This window comes from Myotis davidii, unplaced genomic scaffold (assembly GCF_000327345.1).
Source record: "Myotis davidii unplaced genomic scaffold, ASM32734v1 scaffold944, whole genome shotgun sequence".
Lineage (NCBI taxonomy): Eukaryota > Metazoa > Chordata > Mammalia > Chiroptera > Vespertilionidae > Myotis > Myotis davidii.
Window position 1 is genome coordinate 23,868 of NW_006296283.1, and position 14,326 is coordinate 38,193.

A 14,326-nucleotide genomic window follows, 5' to 3' on the forward strand; every position below is an offset into this window, starting at 1 on the left:
GCGAGAGAGAGAAGAGGGTGGGGGGGCAGTTAAATGGTGAGGAAAGGAGACTTGAATTGGGGTGCTGTATACACAATACAATATACAGATGATGTGTTATGGAATTGTGCACCTGAAACGTATATAATTTTATTAACCAACTAGAGGCCCCATGTACAAAAATTCATGCAAGAGTAGGCCTTTCTTCTCCCAGCTACTGGCACTGGCTTCCCTCTGGCACCCGGGACCCAGGCTTCCCTCCCACTGCTGCCCGTGGGCACCTGGGACCGGGGCTGCTTCCCTCCTCTGGCCCCAGCTTGGTCAGGAAGGACATCCGGAATGATGTCCAGTCTAATTAGCATATTAACCTTTTATTATTATAGATCACCCCAATAAACTCAATAAAAATTTTTAAAAGAATAAGGCATAAAAACTTACATTACTTAGGGTCCTTGGGGAAAGCACATTGGGAAGTATCTGCCCAAACCACTATGTAGATGGAAGGCAGCAGGGGACAGTCCTGCTGCCCATCTCCAACCCCTGTGGCACGTCCCGGGTCCTGACTGAGACTCACCGCCTGCTCTACCAGCACCACAAAAGGCTGCGTATCTGAAAACAGGAACTCCAGGTTCTCGTTTGGACTCAGTTACCAATTTTCATTTTGTTAGGGGGCTGTGGTCATCCGGCTCAGAGACAGGGGACCAAGGAGAGAGACTTGGACAAGTGGGGCAGAGGCCCCAGCAAATCCGTCCTTGAAGAGGTATCTCTGTGCTTTCCACATGCACTTCAGACTGTGCCTGTGAGCGAGGGCTTGGAAAGGTTATCAGCTGCTCTGCTCACAAAACCACCATTGGGTGTTCAGCTTAGGAGTCACACAGAAAACAGTGTCCCATCCCACACCTGCCCCCCTGGCTCAGACAGGCACCCTCACCCCTAGAAACTTACCAAGAAATAACCAAGATGCTGGATGGGAGCCTTCTCGTGGTTGCCACGGGCTAACTGTTGCTGGGTGACCCAGTGAAGAGCTACTGGGTGCAAAATTTAAAAACGCACTTGCTCTTTTGTTGACCTCTCTGGCACAGCAAGGTGAACAACCCTAGCAGTCTGGAAAGGGAACTTCCCTCTGTGAACTCCTGGCTGCACTGCCACAACGTACTTGCCTGTTGTTAAATTATCTCCATGGGGTAGGGGCAGATAGAGGAGGTGCAGGAATGACAGCTGTCATCCCAGTCTCCTCTTTCCTTGGTCACTTCAACACCATAAAGAGGAGAGAAAGACCCTTTATGGATCTTGACTAATACCTCCTAAGGTGTACAGCACGTTCACGCATTTCCTTCCCTGTTTCCAAGCAAGTGTTCGCCCTGCTTACCCCTCAACACCAGAGCAGTTCTTTGTGGCCTAACCCAGATGGCTCCAACAGGTCTTCCTAACATACGCACTGAACGCCATAATATTCCCATTTGAAAACTTGCAATGGTTCCCAGTTCTTTAACCATCCTAAACTTCCCAGCCCGGCCTCATTTTCCCTCATGGTCTTCTCCTGGATTTCCAAATGCGGGCCTCTTTTCGCACCTCCCCCTGCTCCTAGAACAACCCTGCTTTCCCCACAAGACCTCGTTCTGATCTCTTCCCAAGGGGCATTCTCCTCTCCAGCAATCCAAACCTTAAACTACTTCCCAGTCCATGCCCATGGTTCACTTCCTCCATGAAACTGTCCTTGATTAATCCAACACCATGGAAATCTTTCCACTTACTTGGGACTTCGTTAGCATCCATGAGTACAGGTATCTACTCAGCACCACCCTATCCCAGACATGCTGTCTTGGAGTTGTGTGTATTTCTTACTTCTCCAACCATCAGAAGTTTCTTAAAGATACAAACTTACTTTTTCTACTGTCCACCTATGCCCCATGTGCCCAGTATAGTTATACTAGGCAGTAATAAATGGTTCTTGGTTAATAATCAGTGACATACCTGATATTAGTGAACATTTATTGAGCACCTCCTACATGCACTGAACCAAGTGTTTTACAACCACTTTTCTCATTTAATCTTCACCAAAATTCTATGTGGTATATGACATTATTATACCCTCACTTTAAATACAAGGAAACCAAGATGTAAAGAGGTTAAGTAGCTTTCTCAGACAGCAATTGAATGGTAGACCCTGGCTTGGATTCCAGGTCTTTCTACTCTTCCCCAACAGAGGTAACTACATCACATCCTTGATAGTTCTTCCCTGTCCCTAGAATATAACACTCCCTCTGCTTTGCTTTTCTTCTTTTCACTATTGCCTTATTGCTAAGGCTGTGAATAGCAGTACAGTAAATCAGCCCTGACCAGGTGGCTCAGTTGGTTGGGCATTGTCTCCTACACCAAAAGGTGGCAAGTTTGATTCCCAGTCAGGGCATATAATCAGGTTGTGGGTTTGATCCCTAGTCAGGTACCTGCAGGAGGCAACTGATCGATGTTTTGCTCGCTCTCCCTTCTTTTCTCTATAAATAAATTTTTTTAAAAAACATGCAATACGGCCAGAACCGGTTTGGCTCAGTGGATAGAGCGTTGGCCTGCGGACTCAAGGGTCCCGGGTTCGATTCCGGTCAAGGGCATGTACCTTGGTTGCGGGCACACCCCCAGTGGGGAGCGTGCAGGAGGCAGCTGATCGATGTTTCTCTCTCATCGATGTTTCTGGCTCTCTATCCCTCTCACTTCCTCTCTGTAAAATATCAATAAAATATATTTAAAAAAGAGAAAAAAACATGCAATACGTATTTAGTCAGGGGCACTGAAAAAAAAGGTAAATTAGATAACAACATCATAATTCATAGGAAGTAGCACAAAAAACATTTATTAAAAAAAAAAAACAACAACCATCAGGCTGATTGTAAAGTTACTAGTATAAACACACACACACACATATGCACGCGCGCGCACACACACGCACACGCACACAGCCTTGTCGGTAGGGGAAGAAAGACATACTTCTCCCAATCAAAATGATGACAGGCTGCTTAAGGCTGGAGGAATTAAGATAGAATAACAGTTTTAGAGAGCTGGTGTTTATGTGTATCAAAGGTTCCCCGTCTCCTAAAGGATGAAACCAAACACCATCACCACATTACACAAGTCCTTTCAAAATGTGACCTTGCCAACCTTTCCTTCTTGTTTTGGTTTTCACTCTGTGCTCCAGAAACCCCAAACTGCCTGCCTTTCCACACCTCCTTACCACCCCACACCTTTGTGCTTTGCTGACTTCTGGGAAGGGGTTGCCCTCTCTCTGTGCAGATCAGGCTCTTTGTCCTTGAGATCACACCCTCAAAGATGTCTTCCTTGACCATTCAATCCAAAGCAGGCCCCCACCTCCATCATTCTCTTTCTAGCTTAGTGCATGTTTTTGCCACATCTATACTAATAAAAGGCTAATATGCTAATTAGACTGGGAGACTTCCTGACATCCTTCCAGACAAAGCCATGGTGGTGGGGCAAGAGGCAGAGGCAGTTAGGATTGATCAGGCCAGGAAGGGAGGGCAGTTGGGGGCGATCAAGCCAGCAGGGGAACCAATTGGTGGTGAGCAGGCTGGCAGGGGAGCAGTTGGGGGCAAGCAGTCTGGCAGGGGGAGCAGTTGAGGGCAATCAGGCTGGCAAAGGGGGGGGGCAGGAAGGCTGGTGGGGGGAAGTTGGGGGTGAGAAGGCTGGTGGGGGGCAGTTGAGGGTGAGAAGGCAGCAGGCATAGTGGTTAGGGGAGATCAGGCAGGCAGATAGGTGAGCGGTTAGGAGCCAGCAGTCCCGGATTATGAGAGGGATGTCCAGCTGCCCGGCAGCTGGCAGTCGGACATCCCCTGAGGGGCCCCAGATGGAGAGGGTGCAGGCCGGGCTCAGGGTCACCTCCCTCATGCACGAATTTTGTTCACCGGGCCACTAGTTTAATATAATGTGGCATAATTTGGTATGTTTATTTGTATTTTTGTTTCTTTCCTCATAAGTTCTGCAAATGGTCTTATTCACTATTTTCTCCCAGTGGTTGAGATAGTGTCCAAGGGTACCTAGTATGTGCTCAATAAATATTTGTTGATTGGAAAAAGAGAATAGCTCTCTCTGGTTCTCTGGCCACAGGCCACTGAGGTCAGCCTCTCATGGAGACAAAGGAGTCCTTTGGCTTCCATATGGCCCAGCCCATTGACCAGCACAAAAACTGCTTCTACTGAAGTATCCCCTTATTTGGGAATCTACTATCAGATGTTAATTGAGATTTTGGAGATTCCAAGACCCAGCTCAGTCTCTACCTTGTCTTCAAAGACATGAGAACCCTTGGACATCTAATCCTGCTTATTATGCAGTAAAGTGAAAAGGTCAAAGACGTTGCTCCTAGAGGTGGTTTGGTCTAGCTGGGGGAAGTGAAAAACCTACTCTGAAATGCAGGACAGGTGAAGTGCCTGAGGAGTCCAGGGAGCAGGCATAGTCAGGAGGTGGGACTGGAGTAGGGACTTAAAGATATGTAGGCTTTAAATAGAAGGAAAAGAGCAAGAAGGATTTCACATAAAGATGTGGTTTGGGCCAAAACCGGTTTGGCTCAGTGGATAGAGCGTCGGCCTGCAGATTGGGGGGTCCCGGGTTCGATTCCGGTCAGGGGCATGTGCCTGGGGTGCGGGCACATCCCCAGTGGGAGATGTGCAGGAGGCGGCTGATCGATGTTTCTCTCTCATCGATGTTTCTGACTCTCTATCTCTCTCCCTTCCTCTCTGTAAAAAATCAATAAAATACATTAAAAAAAAAAAAAAGATGGTTTGGTCTAAAAGAGAAAACTTCGCCCTGGCCAGGTGGCTCAGTTGGAGCATCCTCCCATGCACTGAAGGGTCGTATGTTCAATTCTCGATCAGGGCACACACCCTGGGTTGCAGGTTCAATCCTTGGTTGGGTCCCTGTGGACACTGATTGATGTTGATCAATGTTTCTCTCTCATATGGGTGTCTTTCTTTCTCTTTCTCTCTCTCTCTCTCTCTCTCTCTCTCTCTCTCTCTCTCTCTCCCTCGCTCCCCTTTCCTCTCTAAACTCAATTTTTTTTAAGTTAAACACACACACACACACATATATTCTCTGGTGAGGATTTTTAAAAAAAAGAGAAAATTTGAAGGATAGGAGAGATATTGCAATATGTGAAAAAGGATTTTGATAATCTTCAACGTTCTCAGAATCATTCTTCTTTTTTGTTAATCTTTCTTGTTGAAAGTGTTACATATGTCCCCTTTTTTCATGTAGTCCCTCTAAATTCCTACTGAGCATTCAATATCAATTGTCCAGAAAAACTTCCCATGGCCATATGCTTCTAGTTTCTGGGGGCATCATTGTAGGAATGGGGCCATCGGCTTAGGGGATCAGTCATCTTTTGACCATGAAATGATGGCTGAGTAAATCTTCCTAGACAGCCAAGAAGTATAGGAATTTAGATGCGGATTTATTATACTCTTCCCTCACAGTCCCACTTATTCTCTGTGCTCCAATTCTCTTCCTGATTCAGGACTAAAATCTTGGTGTCATATTTGACTCCTTCCTTTCCTTTACCCTCCATGTCAAATCAATTGCCAAGGCCTCTTCACTGTGTTTCCATAATATTTTAAAAATTAATTCACTACTCTCTATTCCTACTGTCATACTCTGAGCTATTGCAAGAGCCTGCTAATTGCCCTCTTTTCCCTCCAACAAATTGCGTCTTTTGTCCCATTCTTATCTCCTGAATGATTGATTGAATGAATTCCTTCCATACTTGGTTCTCTAATTTCCAAGGTAACAGCCAGCTACCAGGTTTCTCAAAGTATGGTCCCCAGACCAGTGGTCGGCAAACTCATTAGTCAACAGAGCCAAATATCAACAGTACAACGATTGAAATTTCTTTTGAGAGCCAAAGTTTTTCAACTTAAACTATATAGGTAGGTACATTGTTATTAACTTAATTAGGGTACTCCTAAGCTGGCCTTTGCTAAAAACGTCCTCAATTTGAGGGGTTGACCTCAGCGAATGTACCCCCACTTCTAACGCCACTTCTTCAAAATAGACTTGCCCAGGCCGAAAACTGACTTCTGCGTATGGGCCACAAAGTTTCAATCACACTGTATGTATGCGCTTGCACGTGGTATTTTGTAGAAGAGCCACACTCAAGGGGCCGAAGAACTGCATGTGGCTCGCAAGCTGTGGTTTGCCGACCACTGCCCCGGACTAATAGTATTATTATCACTTGGATACTGATTAGGTAAACAAATTCTCAAGGTCCACCCCAACCTACCGAATCTGAAACTGGGAGGGTGGTGCTTAGCAATCTGTTTTAACAAGCCTTCTAAATGATTCTGACGTCCAGGAAAATTTGAGAAACACTATCATAAAGCCATCTATAGAATATGTGATGAATTAAAGCACTAAATCTTTTAAGTACGTATATGCATGTTAATGGCAAATTTCTACATATCAATGCCTTAAACTAAAGACTTCTGGGAGCCATAGAACCACAGAACATATAGAAACCAAGCACCAGCTCTAGGATGAATAAATATGTCCATCTACTTCTACTCTGATGGTCTACATATATGTAGACCTTTGTAATAAATAAAATACTAATTCATTTAAAAGTGCTACTGATGATTGTGTGATGATTGCACAACTCTAAGACTACATTAAAAACCATTAAGACCTTAGCTGGTTTGGCTCAGTGGATAGAGCATCAGCCTGCGGACTGAAGGGTCCTGGGTTCAATTCCAGTCAAGGGCACATACCTGGGCTGCAGGCTTGAACCCAGTAGGGGGTGTGCAGGAGGCAGCCAATCAATGATTCTCTCTCATCATTGGTGTTTCTATCTCTCTCTCCCTCTCTCTTCCTCTCTGAAATCAATAAAAATATATTTAAAAAATAAATAATAAGAACCCCATTAAGTTGTACACTTTAAACAAGTGAATTGAGTGGTATGTGAATTGTATCTCAAAGCTGTGAAATTTTTTTTAACAGTGTTCACAATGCTGCAGCCATTCTACTCTCCTGGAGACTCTGTTGTGTGCATCAGCATATACCAGAGCAGCAGCTGTCCACAGTCTCATACTGTAAATAACACACTGATCCGTCCACCATTGTGATATAGTAACACAACGAAACAGTGGGGAACTACAGTTACATGCAACGGCATGCATGACTCTTACATACATGATGTTGAGGAAAGAAATCACTAAAGAATATATAAACTACTAGAGGCCAGGTGCACAGATTCGTGCACCAGTGGGGTCCCTCGGCCTGGCCTATGGGGATCGGGCCAAAACCAGCTCTCCAACATTCCCTGAGCGGTCCTGGATTGCGAGAGGGTGCAGGCCAGGCCAAATTTCTACATATCAATTGCATGCACTGATGCATGATCGGGGCCAGGGAGGCACCACGGGAGGGTTCCAGGGCATGTCCGGCCCATCTCGCCCAGTCCCGATCTGCCGGACCCCAGTAGCAAGCTAATCTACCAGTTGGAGCGTCTGCCCCCACCCTCCCAGTGGTCTGTGTGCGTCATAGTGACTGGTCAAACAGTGAAACTAACGGTCAGACACTTAGCATATTCAGCTTTTAATTTATAAGATGATTCCATTTACGGCAAAACTATATTGTTTAGGAATCCATTTGTAGGTGGTTAAGTCATAAAGTATAGCAAGGAAATGATTACTGTAGATGTCAGGGGAGCCCAGGAGGTGTGGCTCAGTGTTTGAGCCTTGATCTATGAACCTGGAGGTCACAGTTCGATTCTCAATCAGGGCATATGCCTGGGTTGCATGGTTGGTCCCCCGTAGGGGGCATGCAGAAGGCAGTCAATTGATGATTCTCTGTCATCATTGATGTTTCTGTCTCTCTCTCCCTCTCCCTTTCTCTCTGAAATCAATAAAAAATATTTTTTTAAATGTCAGGAGACTGGTTTCCTCAAGGGTGGAAGAGGGCATTGTGGTGAGGACAGAGCAATAAAGGAATTTCTGGAGTGCCAGCAATGTTCTATTTCTTAATCTGGGTAATGGGTAAACAGGGGTTCACTTCAAAACAATTAAGATGTGCATATATGCCCTAACCGGTTTGGCTCAGTGGATAGAGTGTTGGCCTGTGGACTGAAAGGTCCCAGGTTCGATTCCAGTCAAGGGCATGTACCTGGGTTGCGGGCACATCCCCAGTACAAGGTGTGCAGGAGGCAGCTGATCGATGTTTCTCTCTCATCAATGTTTCTAACTCTCTATCCCTCTCCCTCCCTCTCTATAAAAAATCAATAAAACATATTTTTTAAAAAAGATGTGCATATATGTTCTATGCAGTTTTCTGTATGTGTTACATTACACACAGAAAAACATCTTAAAATGAGATAAAGTCTTATTCATACCTAATGGTTTGAGGAGATCTTTAAATATCTCCTCAGTGTTAAGTACAGCCACAGTCTCATGGGGCACATGACCTTTGCAGGGGGGTGAAAAAGGGCGCTCATATCTGAAAAGAAACCTCTGCTTTATAGGCATGCTGGGAAATATAGGTACAGAGGCAGCCACACCCCATCAGGGTTCACTGCAAACCACACCGGACTCGCCAGGAGCACGAGGCCAGATTAATGACACAGGAAACAGCAGCCGCCAGGACCACACCAGGAGGCAGCTCAGCATTTTGCTTCTCCTCTCACACCAGGAAATGAGGACCTGGCAAAACCCCCTTCTGTCTCTCTTTGTTTGTTTATTTTTGTTTATTTTTTGTTTTTGTTTTTGTCGACTATTACTATTTTGTCCTGTAGCTAGCTGTTTCTCTTACATGAATTTTTTCATAGATGCTATTCTCCTGTAAAACTACGTTTTTAAGTAGTGACCAAAGATTAATGCAATCATGTAGCAGAAAATTCCGTAACCTCTTAAAAGAATCCCCAGATGCTCACCTTTCTTCTCAGCTCAATTAACGTAGCCTTTCCCTGCCAGCCTTAATGATCTCTCCCAAGGGTTTCTGTCTCTAGGTCTCTCTGGTTCCTCTTTCCCCGCTTTGCTACATGAATCCTCTTAGCCTGAAGGCACAGCACTCCTCTGTGTGTTCTACTTTCTGACAGCTGGTGAAGATGAAAATTCAAAAGTGGGTTTTATGGAGGGAGTAGCCCAGCTTCCATACCACTCACTGTGCAGCAGCCCTTTCCTCCCAAATACCTGGTGTCTTTTCTCCTTGTTTCTCCAGCTTGATGGGGGAATAATGCCTTGGGGGTGGGGATGAAGGAGTGATGAGATTTTAATTCTGGCTCTCAAGAAAGATGCAAAATTGTCCTTCCTCAGATATGTGTTTGTCGTTTACAGTGATAAATTCCCCACAATTTGGGGAGCATAAAGCAAAGCAAACCTAATCACAGTGCAGGGTTTGAGGCACACAGAAATAGACCCTGAGGCCTCCACACTAAAATCTAGTTCTTAATGTTTCAGAGAAAAGTGAAAAGTAATGACACCTGGTTTTTTACTAGTATCTGGGGGGACACCAGTAACTCTAAGTTACCTGGGTCTCTATTTGCTCTCTCTAGCTGTTGTCCCTACATTTCAAATGGACCCTTACACTGTGCTGTGGAGGCGTCCCTAACCCTTCAGAGGGAAGGCATGCCAAGCAGCTTTCTCATGAAAACCATAAGCAGAAAGTCCATTCCTCTCAGGCACAGGCCCCCTTCCTTCCTCGCAGGTGAGAACATTCAAGCCACGCTGGCTCCCTCTTCCCCTCTCTCCCTCGTCAGTGCTAAGACACTCACATTTCCTTCACCAAAACCAGTCACTGCCAGCAGTCTTCAGACCAGGTTTGTGGGTCTCACAGGTTCTGACCTGGAGGATTAAATAACTTCTGTGGCTGCTCAGGAAAAAGCATGATCACGAAATTCAGGCCTGGGCAGGTTTCAGAGGCGTTTGGTTCACCGCTGAGGTTCTTTTGTTTCCTTTATGGTTCTGCCAGGCCTCTTCACAGCACTCCCAACCCTCTTGCTAAAGGGCTCCATGGCTGCCTGCCTTCCCGGTAAAGGCTGGCGGGAGGGATGGAGGCCAAGCCTGGCAGCCTGTGCTGCCTCAGCGAGGGCTCTGCGGAAAATGAAGCTAACACGCAGATGGCCCGGCGAGCATCTTGCGTTCAGCAGCCACTCAATAAATGTTAATGTTCATCATTTCACAATTATTTATTGTGGGCCTACTGAGCACCTAGCACAAGATGACAAAAATTAATAAGACATTATTTTCCTAAGAACTCAGAGTCTCTCTGCTCTCCAGCATAACGATAGCCACTGGCCGCATGTGGCTGTTTAAGTTTAAAATGAACTAAAATTCAATACTCAGTACCTCAGCAGCAGCAGCAGCCACGTTTTGAAAGCTCGGCTGCTACTTCTGTCCAGTGGCTATTATTCTGGAGAACATAGGTGATAAACATTTCCATCATCACAGAGCGTTTACAGACGGTGCTGGTCCAACGTGGAAGCCAGGCAAGAAAACAAATCATCACTCAGACAAAACCAAAATCTATTGTTAAGTTTGGTGTAATAAGAGCTATAAGAGAGATAACAAGCAAAATACTATAGGCACTTGGATTAGAGCAACTAACTCTGGAAGCCACAGCCCAGAATAAATACCCCACCTATGGGCCAGGAAAATAACCTTTTTCTATTCCAATGACAACCTTAATTAGGCAAAGTAGACACTGTGATGAAGTTGGGAGTAATTTCCCATTATCAGAACTAAATGGATAGCAATTTTGCAATTGCTACTCAGAAAAAAAGGAAATTCAGACCCAGTGAAAATGCCAGAAAGTAATTTAAATAGAATTCTTTTTTTACTCTAATTCAAGTCAATAAATATTGTTAAGCATCTATTATGTCTTACTAAAAGTCAATTAAGAGGAATTCTTATAATCTTGTAAGGGTGAGGCACACGTATGAGATTATTATATCTAGCAGAGTGATATGTTATAATGAAGGTACCAATTGCTATCTTAAGAATTGTATCCAATTATTAGTACTAAGAAAGACTAATTCCAAAGGAGGGATGCTTTCTAATGAAGGTGGTATTTGAACTTGTCCATGCTGGGGTCCAACCCCAGCAGGTCCAGAGGTCCCCAAAGGTGTGGACGGAGTCGGTGAAGAAGGAATGACACGGAGACAGCGTTCAGTTGATCAGCAGCCTAGCCAGGATCTCCAGCCAGGATCTCCAGCCAAGTTCTGGTCTGGATCTCCAGCGAAGTTCTGGTGTTTATGTTCTCTTGCTAGGTTCTCCAGGTTCTCCAGCCAGCTTCTGTCCATGTTCCCTCGCTAGGTTCTCCAGCCAGGTTCAGTCACCAGGTTCTAGTCAGGTTCTCTTACCATGTTCCATCCAGGTTCTGTAGCCAGGTTCTGTCTCTAGGTTCTTTTGCCATGTTCTCTCTCTAGGTTCTGTCTCTAGGTTCTGTGTCTATTTCTAAGTATCTTAATTCTTTTGCAGGTGACCTTGGTTAAAACACATAGTGCCAAGAAGGTGAGCAAACATATTAAGAACAGTATGCCATATATGCCAGGTCCCTTGAAAGTAGCAAGGATGGACCGGCTCCCGGCATGTCCAGAAGAAGACAGGCAAGATTCCCACCAAGGGAGATGGGAAAGTGAGGCCCTCTCGTAATCCAGGACTGCTGGCTCCTAATTGCTCACCTGATTGCCTGATCGCCCTAAGTGCACAGGCCTGAAAACACACAACTCATTTTGAGAATGACAAGAACATTATATAACAACTAGATGCCAAGTGCACGAAAATTCGTGCATGGGGAGGGGGGTCTCTCAGCCCAGCCTGCACCCTCTCGCAATCCGGGACCCCTTGGGGGATGTCCGACTGCTGGTTTAGGCCCAATTCTGCAGGGAACCCTGAGGGATCAGGCCTAAATCAGCAGTTGGACATCCCTCTCATAACTAGGACTGCTGGCTCCCAACTGCTCACCTGACTACCTGATTACCCCTAACCACATGCCTACCTGCCTGATCACCCCTAACTGCTCACCTGCCTGCCTGATTACCCCTAACCGCCCCTGCTACAGCCCCCACCACTGCAGCTTCGTCTGAAATGATGTCCGGAAGGTCGTTTGGCTGTCCAGTCTAATTAGCATATTATGCTTTTATTATTATAGATCAATTTCATGTCCAAAATTCAACTACAAAGAAAAACCACACAGAGAGAATAAAAGTCAAAATTCAAGGAAAAACAAAAGTCATTAATTCTGGGTGAAGTAGGACCTTCCTATGGGACCTCTTCATGGAAGACCTTGAGGCCCTACCTAGGAACTTGGGCTTCATTCTGCAATCTGCAGGAACCATGCAAGGCATTAGAACAGGAGAGCCACGGTCAGGTTTGCATTTACAAAATGCTGGCAATAATGATGATGGAGTGAGAGGCTACAGGCTGGAAACCCAGTTGGGAGAGTTAATCCAGCAGAAACGTGATAAGGGGCAGAACCAGAACACTGTCAACCCGAATGGAGAGGAGAGGAGGAGAAATGGAGAGGAGGGGAGGAGGTGTGGTCAGTGCATTGCACAGCCCTGGGAATGACAAATGCTAGCAGTCAGGCCCTCAGACCACTGGCCTTGGTCAATACTGAATGGAAATAAGGAATATTGATGGCAGTATATCTGCATGTGGCTTTGGGGAGAGCCCATTATTTTTGTGCTCATCTCCAAGGCTGCATTCAATGGTTGAAGCCGGTTTGTTCTTCATGGCCATCTTGCAAACATGTGCCATTGATCAGAAAGAGTTCCCACTACTGAGAAAAACAAACAGCTGGAAGTACATATACCATCTCGGATGAGTTCGCAGAAATACCTTTCTTCAAATTAACAAGTATAGTTAATAGCAGAAATAATTATTAATAGCTTCTGCATTCCTGAGTATATACGTATTTGTTCAAGAATTACTTCACCCTCATCTGATGTCTTTCCACTTTGGATCATCAAAGCTATTTATGGCTGAGCTCACTCAATAGTCACTGCATTTTCCAGCCTCTTTGCACTAAGATGTGGTCCTGTGCATGAGTTCTTCCTAATGGAATGTTAGAAGAAATGATGTCTACACCTTCCAAGCCTGACCCATAAAAACCTCCAATAAGCAGTCACCCATGCTCCCTCTCCATCTTTCAGTCTGGTGCAGGTCAGGGTGGCAGCTTTCTTTCTTTTTAAATATATTTTTATTGATTCCAGAGAGGAAGGGAGAGGAAGAGATAGAAACATCAATGATGAGAGAGAATCATTGATCTGCTGCCTCCTGCACACCCCCTACTGGGGATCAAGCTCACAACCCGGGCATGTGCCCTGACTGGAATCAAACTGTAACCTCCCGATTCATAGGTTGACGCTCAACCACTGAGCCATGCTGGCCAGCAAGGGGTGGCAGCTTTCAAAGTGAAGGCTAAAGATAGAGTCACACCGAAAAAGCCCAGGTCCCAGAATTACCACTTGGAGAACTGCCTGCCAATCAGGGACATGCATTTCGCTTTATGCATGGGCTAGTTTTAGAGCCAATTTTACATTTGGGTGTTTGTTTATTACTTAACTGGTATAAACTCTTACAATTCTTATTCTACTCTCTATTGCTCATCTGCATACTTAAAATTATAACTCTTTTAGACTGTAAGCACCTTATTTTTATTTGTACTTGCTCAAAAAGTGGTTTCTCATTAAGACTATCAAAGGACTTCAATTGGGGCGAATTGCTATCCTCATTAAAAGTATATAGAGGTGTCCAGCCACTCAGTCATAGCAGGACAGATTGAATGAAGAAACAACTCGGAATTCCTGTTCTTTGAGGTCTATGACACTTTGTCTAGAGCAGTGGTTCTCAACCTTCCTAATGCCGCAACCCTTTAATACAGCTCCTCATGTTGTGGTGACCCCCAACCATAAAATTATTTTCGTTGCTACTTCATAACTGTAATTTTGCTACTGCTATGAATAGTAATATAAATATCTGATATGCAGGATGTATTTTCAGGGGTCGCGACCCACAGGTTGAGAACCGCTGAGCTAGAAAGACAGTAATGCTCAAATGCTTTGAGGTATTAAAAAAGGAAGTTCAATCCCATATTAAGCTATTTATCTATAGCGAGGCCTAAACAACAGTGTATCACATTCTACTGAAGCAGGCCAGCTCTTCACAACTGTGTGGCCTTAGATAAGTCACATAACTTCTGCAGGGCCCCGATTTCTCTAGTAATGAATGAAGGGCTGAATCAAACAAGTTCTCTAGTCTTTTCAAGTCCTAACATCTCTGGCATCTATTGATTAGCCAACCAACCCAGGTGGCTCATTAAAGTTATTGAGCAATATATTACTCTTTTAAAATAAGTCATTTTT